This window comes from Monodelphis domestica, chromosome 1 (assembly GCF_027887165.1).
Source record: "Monodelphis domestica isolate mMonDom1 chromosome 1, mMonDom1.pri, whole genome shotgun sequence".
Taxonomy (NCBI): Eukaryota; Metazoa; Chordata; class Mammalia; order Didelphimorphia; family Didelphidae; genus Monodelphis; species Monodelphis domestica.
The window spans coordinates 760440216-760453295 of NC_077227.1; the positions used below are offsets into that span (position 1 = coordinate 760440216).

At 37.6% G+C, this 13080-nt stretch overlaps 1 protein-coding gene across 1 annotated transcript in view; it reads left to right on the forward strand.

The window, feature by feature from the left end:
- The window catches only part of LOC100617800 (zinc finger protein 420-like), an 86208-nt gene that overhangs the window by 43496 nt on the left and 29632 nt on the right, over nt 1-13080 (forward strand). The gene's annotated exons all lie outside the window — the stretch shown is intronic.

The following is a 13080-nucleotide window of genomic DNA, read 5'->3' on the forward strand; positions in this document are numbered from 1 at the left end:
TGGCTTTGTCATATACTGTCTTACTGAGGTTGCTTGCCCCCAGTCTATTCCACTGATGCTCCTTTCTGTCTCTTAGCCAGTACCAAATCGTTTTGATGATCGCTGCTTTATAATATATTCTGAGATCTGGGACTGCAAGACCCCCTTCCTTTGTATTTATTTCATTATTTCCCTGGATATCCTTGATCTTTTGTTCTTCCAAATGAACTTTGTTATGGTTTTTTCTAAATCAGTAAAAAAAATTTTTGGAAGTTCCATGGGTATGGCACTAAATAGATAGATGAGTTTGGGTAGGATGGTCATTTTTATTATATTGGCTCATCCTACCCATGAGCAGTTAATGTTCTTCCAATTGTTCAAGTCTAGTTTTAGTTGTGTGGAAAGTGTTTTGTATTTGAGTTCATATAGTTCCTGCTTTTGTCTCAGGAGATAGATTCCTAAGTATTTTATTTTGTCTAAGGTAATTTTGAATGGGATTTCTCTTTCTAGTTCTTGCTGCTGAGCTGTGTTGGAATTATATAGAAATGCTGATGACTTATGTGGGTTTATTTTGTATCCTGCAACTTTGCTAAAGTTGTTGATTATTTCGACTAGCTTTTTGGTTGAATCTCTAGGATTCTTTAAGTAGACCATCATGTCATCTGCAAAGAGCGATAATTTGGTCTCCTCCTTGCCTATTTTAATGTCTTCAATTTCTTTTTCTTCTCTAATTGCTACTGCTAGTGTTTCTAGTACAATGTCGAATAATAGAGGTGATAATGGGCATCCTTGTTTCACTCCTGATCTTAATGGGAATGCGTCTAGTTTATCCCCATTGCAGATGATATTAGCTGATGGTTTTAGATATATACTGTTTATTATTTTTAGGAATGACCCTTCTATTCCTATGCTTTCTAGTGTTTATAGTAGGAATGGGTGTTGTATTTTATCAAAGGCTTTTTCTGCATCTATTTAGATAATCATGTGGTTCTTGTTGGTTTGCTTGTTGATGTGGTCAATTATGTGGATAGTTTTCCTAATATTGAACCAGCCCTGCATCCCTGGTATGAATCCTACTTGGTCGTGGTGGATGACCCTTCTGATCACTTGCTGGAGTCTTTTTGCTAGTATCCTATTTAAGATTTTTGCATCTATATTAATTAGGGAGATTGGTCTATAGTTTTCTTTCTCTGTTTTTGGCCTGCCTGGCTTTGGAATTAGTACCATGTTTGTGTCATAAAAGGAGTTTGGTAGAACTCCCTCTTTGCTTATTATGTCAAATAGTTTGTATAGTATTGGGGTTAACTGTTCTCTGAATGTTTGATAGAATTCACTGGTGAATCCATCAGGCCCTGGGGATTTTTTCTTAGGAAGTTCTTTGATGGCCTGTTGGATTTCTTTTTCTGATATGGGATTATTTAAGAAAACTATTTCTTCTTCTGTTAGTCTAGGCAATTTATATTTTTGTAAATATTCATCTATATCACCTAGGTTGGTATATTTATTGCCATATAGTTGGGCAAAGTAGTTTTTAATGATTGCCTTAATTTCTTCTTCATTGGAGGTGAGATCCCCCTTTTCATTCTTGATGCTGTTAATTTGCCTTTCTTCTTTCCTTTTTTTAGTTAGATTAACCAGTACTTTGTCTATTTTTTCTGTTTTTTCAAAGTACCAGCTTCTAGTCTTGTTTATTAGCTCAATAGTTCAGTCACTTTCGATTTTATTAATTTCTTCCTTAATTTTTAGGATCTCTAGTATGGTTTTCTTCTGGGGGTTTTTAATTTGTTCATTCTCAAGTTTTTTTGATTTGCATTTCCAATTCCTTGGTCTCTGTCCTCCCTAATTTGTTAATATATGCACTCAGGGATATGAATTTTCCTCTAAGTACTGCCTTGGCTGCATCCCATAAGGTTTGAAAAGATGTTTCGCTGTTGTCATTTTCTTCAATGAAATTATTAATTGTTTCTATGATTTCTTCTCTAACTATCTGATTTTGGAGTATCATGTTATTTAATTTCCAAGTAATTTTTAATTTGGCTCTCCATGTACCCTTGCTGATTAATATTTTTATTGCCTTGTGATCTGAAAAGGCTGCAGTTATTTTTTCTTCATTTGAGTGCCGTGTTTCTGTGACCTAGTGTATGGTCAATCTTTGTGAATGTGCCATGTGGTGCTGAAAAGAAGGTGTATTCTTTTTTGTCCCTATTTATTTTTCTCCATATGTCTATTAACTCTAATATTTCTAAGATTTCATTCACCTCTTTTACCTCTTTCTTGTTTATTTTTTGTTTTGATTTATCTAAATTTGATAGTGGTTGGTTCAAGTCTCCCACTAATATGGTTTTACTGTCTATTTCCTCCTTCAATTCTCCTAGTTTCTCTATTAAAAATTTGGATGCTATACCATTTGGTGCATACATGTTGATTAGTGATATTTCCTCATTGTCTATACTCCCTTTTAGCAGAATATATTTACCTTCCCTATCCCTTTTGATCAGGTCTATTTGTACTTTGGCTTTGTCAGATATCATGATTGCAACTCCTGCCTTCTTTCTATCAGTTGAGGCCCAAAAGGTCTTACTCCAACCTTTAATTCTAACCTTGTGGGTGTCAACCCGCCTCATGTGTGTTTCTTGAAGACAACATATGGTAGGGTTTTGGGTTCTAATCCAATCTGCTATTTGTCTACGTTTTATGGGTGAGTTCATCCCATTCACGTTCAAAGTTATGATTGTCACTTGTGGATTCGCTGGCATTTTGATATCTTCCCCTAGTTCTGACCTTTCTTCTTTAGCTTTCTCCTTTTGAACCAGTGATTTACTTTAGGTCAGTCCCCCTAGTCCCCTCCCTTGAGATGCTTCCCTTTCTAGCCCCTCCCTTTTTATGCTCCCTTCCCCTTCCCCCTCTCCTTTACTCCCTCCCTCCTCCCCCTCCTTAATTTTCCTTTCTTTCTTGCCCTAATGGATAAGATAGAATTCAGGATCCCACTGGATCTAGATGTTCTTCCCTCTCAGATTTGATTTCACTGAGAGTAAGGTTTACGTAATTCCACTTCAAGCTCTCTTCCTCTCCTCATATGAGAGTTCTTCCCCTCCCCTTCCCATGTGTATCTTTATATGGGAAAGATTATTCTATTGAGTCCCCCCCTATTTCTTGAAGTTAATCTTAGTGTTATCGACGGTTCCCCCCTCCCTTTTCCTTTCTTTGCCCCCACTTTCCCCAAATCTTCTTAATGCCCCAATCTTTCCCTGTGCATGTTTCTTCTAACTACTCTTATGATGCTACACTTTATGAGAGTTACACAAAACATTTTCCCCACATATTAATATGTATAATTTGATGTAAATGTAGTCCTTATAGTAGAGAGTTTGACTTAAAGAAAAAGATAAGATTTATCTCCTTTTCCCTTTCTTTCATATTTACTTTTTCATGTTTCTCTTGCTTTCTGTGCTTGGATATCGAACTTTCCACAGAGCTCTGGTCTTTTCTTAGCAAATGCTTGGAAATCTTCTATTTTGTTTAATGCCCATACTTTCCCCTGGAAGTATATAGTCAGTTTTGCTGGGTAGTTGATTCTTGGTTGGAGACCCAGCTCTCTTGCCTTTCTAAATATCGTGTTCCATGCTTTGCGGTCTCTTAGTGTGTTAGCCGCTAAGTCGTGTGTGATCCTTATGGGAGCCCCCTTATATCTGAAACTCTTCTTGGCTTCTTGTAGGATTTTCTCCTTTACTTGGAAGCTCTTGAATTTGGCAATTACATTCCTAGGGGTTGTCTTTTGGGGATTTAGTCTAGAAGGTGTTCTATGAATCCTTTCTATTTCTATTTTGCCCTCTTGCTCCAGAACGTGAGGGCAATTTTCTTTTATAATCTCCTGTAGAATAATATCAAGTTTATTGTTTATCTCTGTTTTTTCTGGGAGACCGATAATTCGGAGGTTTTCTCTTCTCCCCCTGTTTTCGAGATCTGTGACCTTCTCAGTGAGATATTTTATGTTTTCTTCTAATTCATTAATTTTTTGGGTTTGCTTTATTGATTTTTGCTGTTTTATCATCTCGTTTTCTTCGAGTTGCTTAATTCTAGTCATTAGGGACTGGTTTTGCTTTTCAGCCTTGTCTGCCCTTCTATTGGATGCTTCGAGTTCTTTTTCCAATTGAGCAGTCTTATCTGTCAGACAGCTGATCTCTTTCTCCCATTTTTCTTTCCAGAAGGTTTCCATCTTTTGGATAAGTTCCAGTTTGAGATCTTCCAGAGCTTGTTGATAGTTTCCATTTTGGGAGGCATGTTCTGATTTTTTTTGGATTTCCTCCTCATTCTCCTCTTTTCCTTGGGTACTTCCACCATAAGAGTTTTCAATAGTCACCTTTTTCCCTTCCTTCCTGGAGGCTTGATTTTGGGCCATGTGAGCCATCCCTTTGGTGGTTTTATTCCCCTTTCCTTTTTGGTCTGGGGTCTGGGTGATGTGGGCGGGTTTTCTGTGAATTTAGGTTGCTTCAGACTAGTTCTTCCTAGCCTCCGAGGTTTCTTAGAGTGCTGGGTCCCTGATCACAGCCACACTGCCCAGGTGTTCAGCTCCACCCAGATAATCAGCGCGTGGTCCACCCCTGGTGTTTAGCTCCACGGAGATATTCAGTGCAGCCGCCCCAAGTACAGCTCCGCTGAAGCGCTGGATTCTCCAGTGAAACCGCCCTGAGACGTTTTTTCCAGGCAGTCCCCAGATCCCAAGGACCCTGGAGTGCCCCTCCCTCCAGACAGAGACGTTCCCCACTCACTCGCTGTCCCGGTGAGCGCTCAGGTAGCTTACCTTGGTTTGGTGGGGAAGGTGGGGTGGGGGAAGGGCGGCTCAGTTCACTTTTCTGTGCAAGCTTTTCCTCCTTAATATAGTGTAGAAATGTTCAAACCCCACGTACCTTCGCCTCTGTGGAGTACTGGGAGTACTGGGGTGTCCTTCTGTTCCTCCAAAGGTGATTTTTATGCTCCTTTGATGTAGTCTATTTCGTTCGGTGCCGGGGAGAGGAAGCGTGTGGCGTCTAGATTGCAGCCATGATTACCTGGAAGTTCCAAATGATTTGATTTTAAGGGTTTTTTAAAATATGATTTTTGGAATTTTTTTTTTTACAATCTGGTTATTTTTGCCAATTGTAGCTGAAGTGAAATTCATTTTATAACCCCCAACCTTCCCGCATTTCTAAATATGTGAATGGAAGTTGGGACAGTTAATCTCAGGGCATTTGTATTCCTAAAAGCCTCCATAAGGAGCACCCCTTTATTTATACTCTTCAGCTCACTATTTAACTTCCACCAGAATGATATCTACATTTCTTGTTTATGTTCTAAACCCAAGATGAGTTTTACTTTGTTTAAAAATATGTTTATTACCATGGTTGACAGATTGCTCTGTTTGTAAAAATTGTGACAAATGTCCATCAATTCATAGGATTTAAAAATGTCATTCAGCAACTTATGTGAAATATGAAAGTGTGTTTGTTTGCTATTGAAATTAATTGGGCTATTGAGAATTTTGGGGATTTTGGTAACTACATATTTGTACTACTGTATTTTTAAAGATGAAAAATTGTTAACCTTGTTCAATTCATTTGCCTTCTACTCACAGTGATCATGGCCAGATATTAAGAGGAAATGGATCTCATTTTTGGTGAGAAAGCCTTGCATTTTATATTTTCTTAGCTGACACAGTGTCAATGATTATAAGCTATATTTTTGAATTTTTAAAGCTCTTTTATTATTATATTTTCTTGCATGTGCAATATACTTTTTTAGTTTTTTTATTATTTTTTCTCTCCTTTTTATATTTGAAGCACATCTCACCAGCATTAAATTTTTCTTTAACTTTGTGACTTTTCAGTGCTACAAGTTTGAAATACATTTGTCAAGCATGCCCTAAAAGGCTTGTGACTATAAAAACGATGCCACTAATTATTTAAATAAATTATGGGACTTTGCTTAATGATTCTGTCTGATTCCAGGACAAGAGATACACACAAGAGCCATTGCACAGAGCCAAAGAAAAGCCAATTCAGGATGGATTGATGCACTTCTAGGCCAATACAAAGGTCTTGAACCTAGTGTGAAGACTCGAGGTTACTATGTTTAACATGTGTTAAGACATAGGCTTCCCTTGTGTCCACACTCACTCTGAAGGTACTCACAGACGAGTATCCCCAAAACCTTGGCTCCTACTTGGCTCCTATAATCTGGTCCCCTTTTCTGCCTCTCATAGTGTGGTACCTTTCTGTAGTCCTGGCACTGATTGGGTAAATGCATCATTGCTTAGATCATTTTGATTGGGCCCTGATTGAAAGACCTGTTACAGATTTAGTTTTCTTTTACTTGGAATTTTTACACATAAGACTTTGATAGTCTATATTTTCATCCAGAAGTTTTTCTTTTCTTCTTGATTTTTCTGATGTCTTTTTAATATCTCTTGTCAATTGATTCATATACCTCATACCTCAGACATGCATCCCTAAGTGATCCTGTATTTTTCAATCACCCACAACACGGGGAAATGTAAAAAATATTATTGTAAATTGCAAAGTTTAAATTCCTTTTGAGAAGAATTTTAGGTAAAGAAGATGCTCCCTCTCTGAATCCAGAACTCAACTGTTGGAGACGCCACCATGAAGAAGCCTCCAGACCACAGGCTGCACAAGATCAAATTGAACTTTGGGTGTGGTTGATTGAACATTTATATGTATGTATACTTTCATGCCAAAGGGGACTTCCCCCTAACGGCTTTTTGTCAATGCATTCAGCAATTATTGGTTTTATTTTTTTTCTCTTAAACTCACATTATTGTAATCTTTTAAGTTTATTATGTTTTTATGATCCTTTTGGGGAAAAATTAATTTTTCCAAAAATGATCACCGGGGAAATGTAAAAAATAGACTCGAATACAGGACTACAATCCCCAGGAGCCTTTGCTCCTCTTCCCCAGAATGCCTTGTAATCTCACCCGGGCTGAGATCGAGAAGGGATTTAAGCTGATTCAAAGGCTTTTGAGGGTCTCTCTCTTGGCTCTTGGCACTTGGTCTTCCGTTATGGGGCAGGCGTGGTTCTTTTTTTCATAATGTAGGTGAGGTTGTGTCTACGCCTCTCTATGGCCTGGACATGTGTTTCTTATCCTGTATTTTCTTTAATCCTTAATCTTCAATAAACCTCAAAAAATATAATACTCCTTGCAGAGAGAAACTAATTTCTACCTGCCTCAGTCTCCCCCTAAATTTTTATCTTTACACATGCTTTGATCTGCCTCCCATTCCAACTGGTCTTCCAAAGGACTGATGATGAAGAACGTTATCCACCTCCCAAGAGAGAACTCATGAACTCTGAAGGCAAATTGAAGCATATACAAAGAAGTAAAAAACCACTTTGTTTTCTGTTGCTTTGGGGGGAAGAGCCTGTATTTCCTTTTTAAAATGGTGGATGTGGACTACTTCATAGGACTTCACTGAGAATAATCAGCATCAAATTGCTTGCTCATAATGGGTAGGGAGGGTGAGGGAGAGAAAGAATTTAGAACTCAAAAAATTGAAATGATTTTTTACATGCAATTCGGAAATGTGTAACAATAACTGAAATATAGATTCAGAGTAACAGAATGTTCACCTGTTCCTGGAGTGCCTTGGATGCAGGAAAGTATCTCAGAAGGCTTTGAATCAAGGACACATATGATACCCAATGGAATCGTGTGTCAGCTAGGGAAGGGGTGGTGGGAGGGGGGAGGAAAAGAAAATGAATTTTGTTTCCAAGGAGTAATGTTTGAAAATGACCAAATAAAATAATGTTTAAATTGTCAAAAAAAAAAAGACTAGATGCCCAAATTGGCACTCTACGGATCTCAAGGAAATGAGGAGGGTAGAAGTATACATTTTTAGGGCCATGAATATATATACCTGAGGAAACCAAAGGAGCAATGGAGGTCCAAAAAAAAAGAAAATAAAATTTTAAGAGAAAAAGTAGAAGAAAAAAAAACAAGAAGTTATCATATCCCCATTGAAGGAATCCACAAATCAATCATTAATATGTCATTTCTGTGGGAAAAAAGGGTCACATAATGATGGTCTGTAGAAACTGGAATCATATAGTAAATAATATGAATTTTAGGAATAATGGTAATTCCAGAAATATCAGATATAACAATAATCATAATTATAATAAAAATAATTACAGAAATAGTCATCCAGAGGAGGAAAATGATAACACAGAACAAAATACTCAACAGCAATATGTAAAAAGTGGAGCTCATCCACACTATACTCAGGGTGAAAAAAATCCCTCTCACTGAGGAGGATCCCAGAGAAATGCCCAAGAATCTTTATGAAGGAGTGAAGAGGCAGCAAGGGCCTTGGAATCAAAAAGTGAAACCTTTGATTTTCCAGATGCTGATATTTTAATGCTAATTATCCTATGCATTCCCAAACAGACAGTAATGAACCCCATGTAACCCTAAAAGTGGAAAACTTGCATTATGATTGCCTTTTACATACTGGGGCATTTAGAATATTCCTAGAGAGTAAACCGGATGCAAAATGAAACTGTATTAACTCTCTACATGTAGTAGTGTGACTGAGAAAATGTGGGTTACATAAAAAATAAGTGGTCGCCAGGGAAAATTCCCAAATAATAAAATACCCAAGTCAGCTGGGTTTTATGGAGATTTTAATTAATACAAATGAAGGAATTAAGGGAATTAAAAGAGAAAGAGAATAGGAAATAGTAGGGGAAAAGAAAAACCTAGGGCCTAGGGCCTAGGCCTTTATCTTTAAGAGAGAAACTAAATCAATCATTATTCACTCACCACAAGATTTTGTCCCAAGCAAGCTCTAGTGTTCAGAGAGAGCCCAGCCAGTTCAGCTATCAGGCTCAACTAACTTCAGCCAGCCCCAGTTCCTTCCTTTTTAAAGAAAATTTTCTCTTCTGTCACCTCCCAATGATGATTGTCATCTACCAATCACAGTAGACGTTTTCCACAGGGCTGGCCATTTTTAATTACACCTCTCTTAAGTTATCACTTTCTCGGGGTAGACTAAAACTTCTGAGTAATTCACACCTCTTGCTAAGCTGGACTGTTGTAAGTTGCTTGACCTTTTAGTGATTAATTTGACCTTCCTAGGTACTTAGCTCCCTTTTGTATTAGATCTAAAAATAGACCCAGCTTAAGAGGTTTAGTTTTACTTTAAGTATAGGTTGGGGCTTTTCATTGTTCAGTAAGGAGTTTTACAACTTTATCTTCCCCTAAAGTATGCCTAAGTATGGGTGGAGTAATATTAAAATTCCCCACATTCCTGACAAAGTACCTTTATTATTTAAAATGGGGATTAGCTTAATCAAATCTTCTGAAGTAGAGTCTGAGGAATTTTAAGATTCACAGTAGGTATATCAGAAACACATCAAAAAGTCCCCAGATTTTTTCCTCCAATATTACCCACGGGACCCTTATCTTTAGAATATTCTTGTCCATTAATGTCTGGATCCCCCACAAATCTGCTGGGAAGAGATCTATTACATAAACATAAAGCCAGAATGACTTGCACTCCAGATGGATCTATGTCATTAGAATTACCTGAGGAATCTTTGCTCCCTGTATTTCTCTCAGAGAGACAGGAGGTAAGAGAGGTTCTCATATTTGAAATACCAGCTGATATACCTGAGTCTCTTTGGGCCACATTTCTTCCAATATAGGCCTACTTAAACCAGCTGTTCTTGTTCAAATTAAGATAAGAGGTGAGCTAGGTTCTTCCATTCCTCAGTACCCTCAATCAAAAGAGGCAATTCAGGGAGTAACTCCAGTAATAAATTTGTTAATTGAGCAAGGAATACTTTCATGGAATATCATACACCCATTTTACCCATTAAAAAAAAAAAAAATATATATATATATATATATATATGTCCGGATTGAAAATTCATATGTAGATTCGTCCAAAACTTAAAGGCTGTAAATAATCATGGCATAAGAAGACATCTTGTGGTTTCAGACCCAAACAATAATTTCCTCTATTTCCAGTAATGCCCCTTACTGTACTGTAATGGATTTGTGAAGATGGGACTAGCTATCCCTTGCTTATTTTTAGGCTTAATTACAGAAGGGCATACACCCCTTTTTATCATTAAGTGGGGGAAATCTGTGACCCACATGTGCTAAAGTGGGTGCTGAATCAGAAATGACTGTCTTCTGTGCAGTCCTAAGCAAAGCTAAAGCTACAACTGGACCACATAAAGTAGAAGGAATGCACAGGAAGAACTCAAAAAAGTGTCATTAAATGCAGTTGCAGATTTCTATGAGGAATAATGCTTTGGAGTTTGGAGTTGAAGCTGCACGCTGGTGAAAGGATCTGCTTTGGGGAACTGAGACTGGCATTGTTGAGGGTATACAGAGTAAATATGTGAAAAGTCTAACTCCTTTTCCTGGTTTTCTGGAGGGACTAGGCTCTGGAGAGGCCTCCATCTTAGAAAATGCTTCATGGATAGAGCCTTTGTTTTGTTCAATACCAGCCCTTGGTTGAAGGTTGAAGGCCCTCCAGTTGAGGACTAATTAGCCTTATCTGAGTAAAGACAGGACTGGAACAAATAATCTAGCTTGTTAAGCCAGATTTCTTACTCTGCCCTTTCTCATTTCTCTACATCTCTTCTCCCATGTTTTCTAAAAAGAACTACAATAAAAACTAATTTTAAATTTAGATATATTGATTTTGGTGACCACATTTTAATATATTTTATTTTTCTTAATTTATTTTATATTTAAATATTTTAGTCTTTTAAATCTTTACACTAATCTTAGAAGAGCTTATGACATAAGATACTGAATTGTCTGATTCTGAGCAAGGTGAGAGCTCAATATATTGAATGCCTGGTTGCTGTAGTGTATAGTATAAGAGGAAATATTATGAGATGGGCTCTAAACTAACTTCATTTAATCTAAGGTAGTGGAGGAATGGAAAAATAGGAAAGATATACTTTCCTCATTACTCCATTTAGCTTGTAATCCTGTGGCCACCATTAAGGTGCCCTAGTCATGCTCATAGGAAAGTTTAGCCGGTAACACAGCTGAAAGAAAAGAGCTTGGATATCTGCTCTTGCCTCAGTTGATCAAACCTTTCCTCTGCCCACTAACCCACATATCTCATCTCAGGAGTCAACTATGGCTTTCTATTTTGACTCAGTCATCAGGGGGACAGTCCAGGTGGCCATGCAGAGGCCATCACCCTGCAATCACCTCATGATATCAGTATTGCTGCCACTCTATCCTAACTCAATGATATCCATCACAGAGTCCTTGCCTGATTCAAGTTTAGGCTCACACTAGGTATCTTAAAATGGGAGAGTATAAATATATTTCACAAATAGAAAGATGAGAGGTCTGTCTGAATGTCTTTCCACATTGTTTGCATTAATAAGATTGCTCCCCAGTATGCATCCTCTGATGATAAGCTAGAGCAGACCTCTGAGTAAATTTCTTTCCACATTGCGTGCATTAATAAGGTTGATCCCCAGTATGCATCCTCTGATGATAAGCAAGACCAGAGCTCCAACGGAATGTCTTTCCACATTGCTTGCATTCATAAGGTTTCTCCCCAGTGTGCAGCCTCTGATGATAAGCAAGACCTGAGCTCCAACAGAATGTCTTTCCACATCGATTGCATTCATAAGGTTTCTCCCCAGTGTGGACTCTCTGATGCACAGCAAAAGCACACCTCTGACTGAATGTCTTTCCACACTGATTGCATTCATAAGGTTTCTCCCCGGTGTGGACTATCTGATGTACAACAAGATCACAGCTCCAATTGAATGTCTTTACACATTGTTTGCATTCATAAGGTTTCTCCCCTGTGTGCATCCTCTGATGATAAGCAAGACTAGAGCTCTGACTATGTCTTCACATATTGCTTGCATACATAAGATTTCTCACCAGTGTGCTTCCTTCAATGTACAGCAAGACTGGAGCTATGACTGAATGTCTTTCCACATTGCTTGCATTCATAATGTTTCTCTCCAGTGTGGATCCTCTTATGTACAGAATGATTGGACCTATGATTGAATGTCTTTCCACATTGCTTACATTCATAAGTTTTCTCTCCAGTGTGGATCCTCTGATGTCCAAAGAGACTGGCCCTGTACATAAAAGTCTCTCTGCATTGATTATTTTCAGTAGACTTTTCCTCAGTGTACATTCTCTGATATTCCTTATGAGATGAATTTTGAGGTGCAACACAGAACTTCCTGTAAGCAAATTTATCAAGACCATCACACATGAATCTTTGTAGGTCCATTTCTTCCAAAGGAAGGCTCACTTCTCTTGAATTCACCTTCATTTCAAACCTCTTCTAAAGGAAACAGTAAAACATACATATATAGTGACATATGCACCTATAAAGCAATCTCCTTTCCTCCATCATCAGAACATAAACTGCTCTATATCCTCCAAAGTAAGAAGAAAAGTCTTCTAACTTAAATGGGCACAATCCATCCTTTGAAAAATGCCATTACCTCAAAACTAAAAAACAATTGAAATAACAAAGAGCCTCCTATGTGATCTCATTTGATCTTCATAACAAATCTGGGATTTTGGACAGACTAGCTTTATTAAATTCCTAACTTAGACAATGATGTCAGAAAGGCTGAATAAGTGACTTAATCCAAAATCTTGGTAGCTGAGCCCAAATCTTGCAACTGGGCATACGTTCTAAAATACTAGACAATTCATTTCCAATCTTTTAGCTTTCAATTTTACTGTTTATATATTCAATTCTCTCTTTATAGGTATGCCACCACTGTGCATGTAGACTAAATATTCCTATTATTTTATCATCTGGCATCTCTGTAAGCATTAAGTAATTCCCTTCATGATTGCTTTCGATCTTAATTTTTAGTCCAGTATCTGAGATCAGATGAGGAAATTTAACACTTTTTTTGCATTTATCCAAGGCCTAAGAGATGTTGTTGTTCCCTATCCTTGAAAGCAGCCGTTACTTTTCTTCAGATACCTCTTTTCACTCAAAATCCTCCTATTAATTAAATTTCAACAAAAATATGACATTTCCCATGTTTAAAAATGTCTCATACAGTAAGCTGAGTACATGA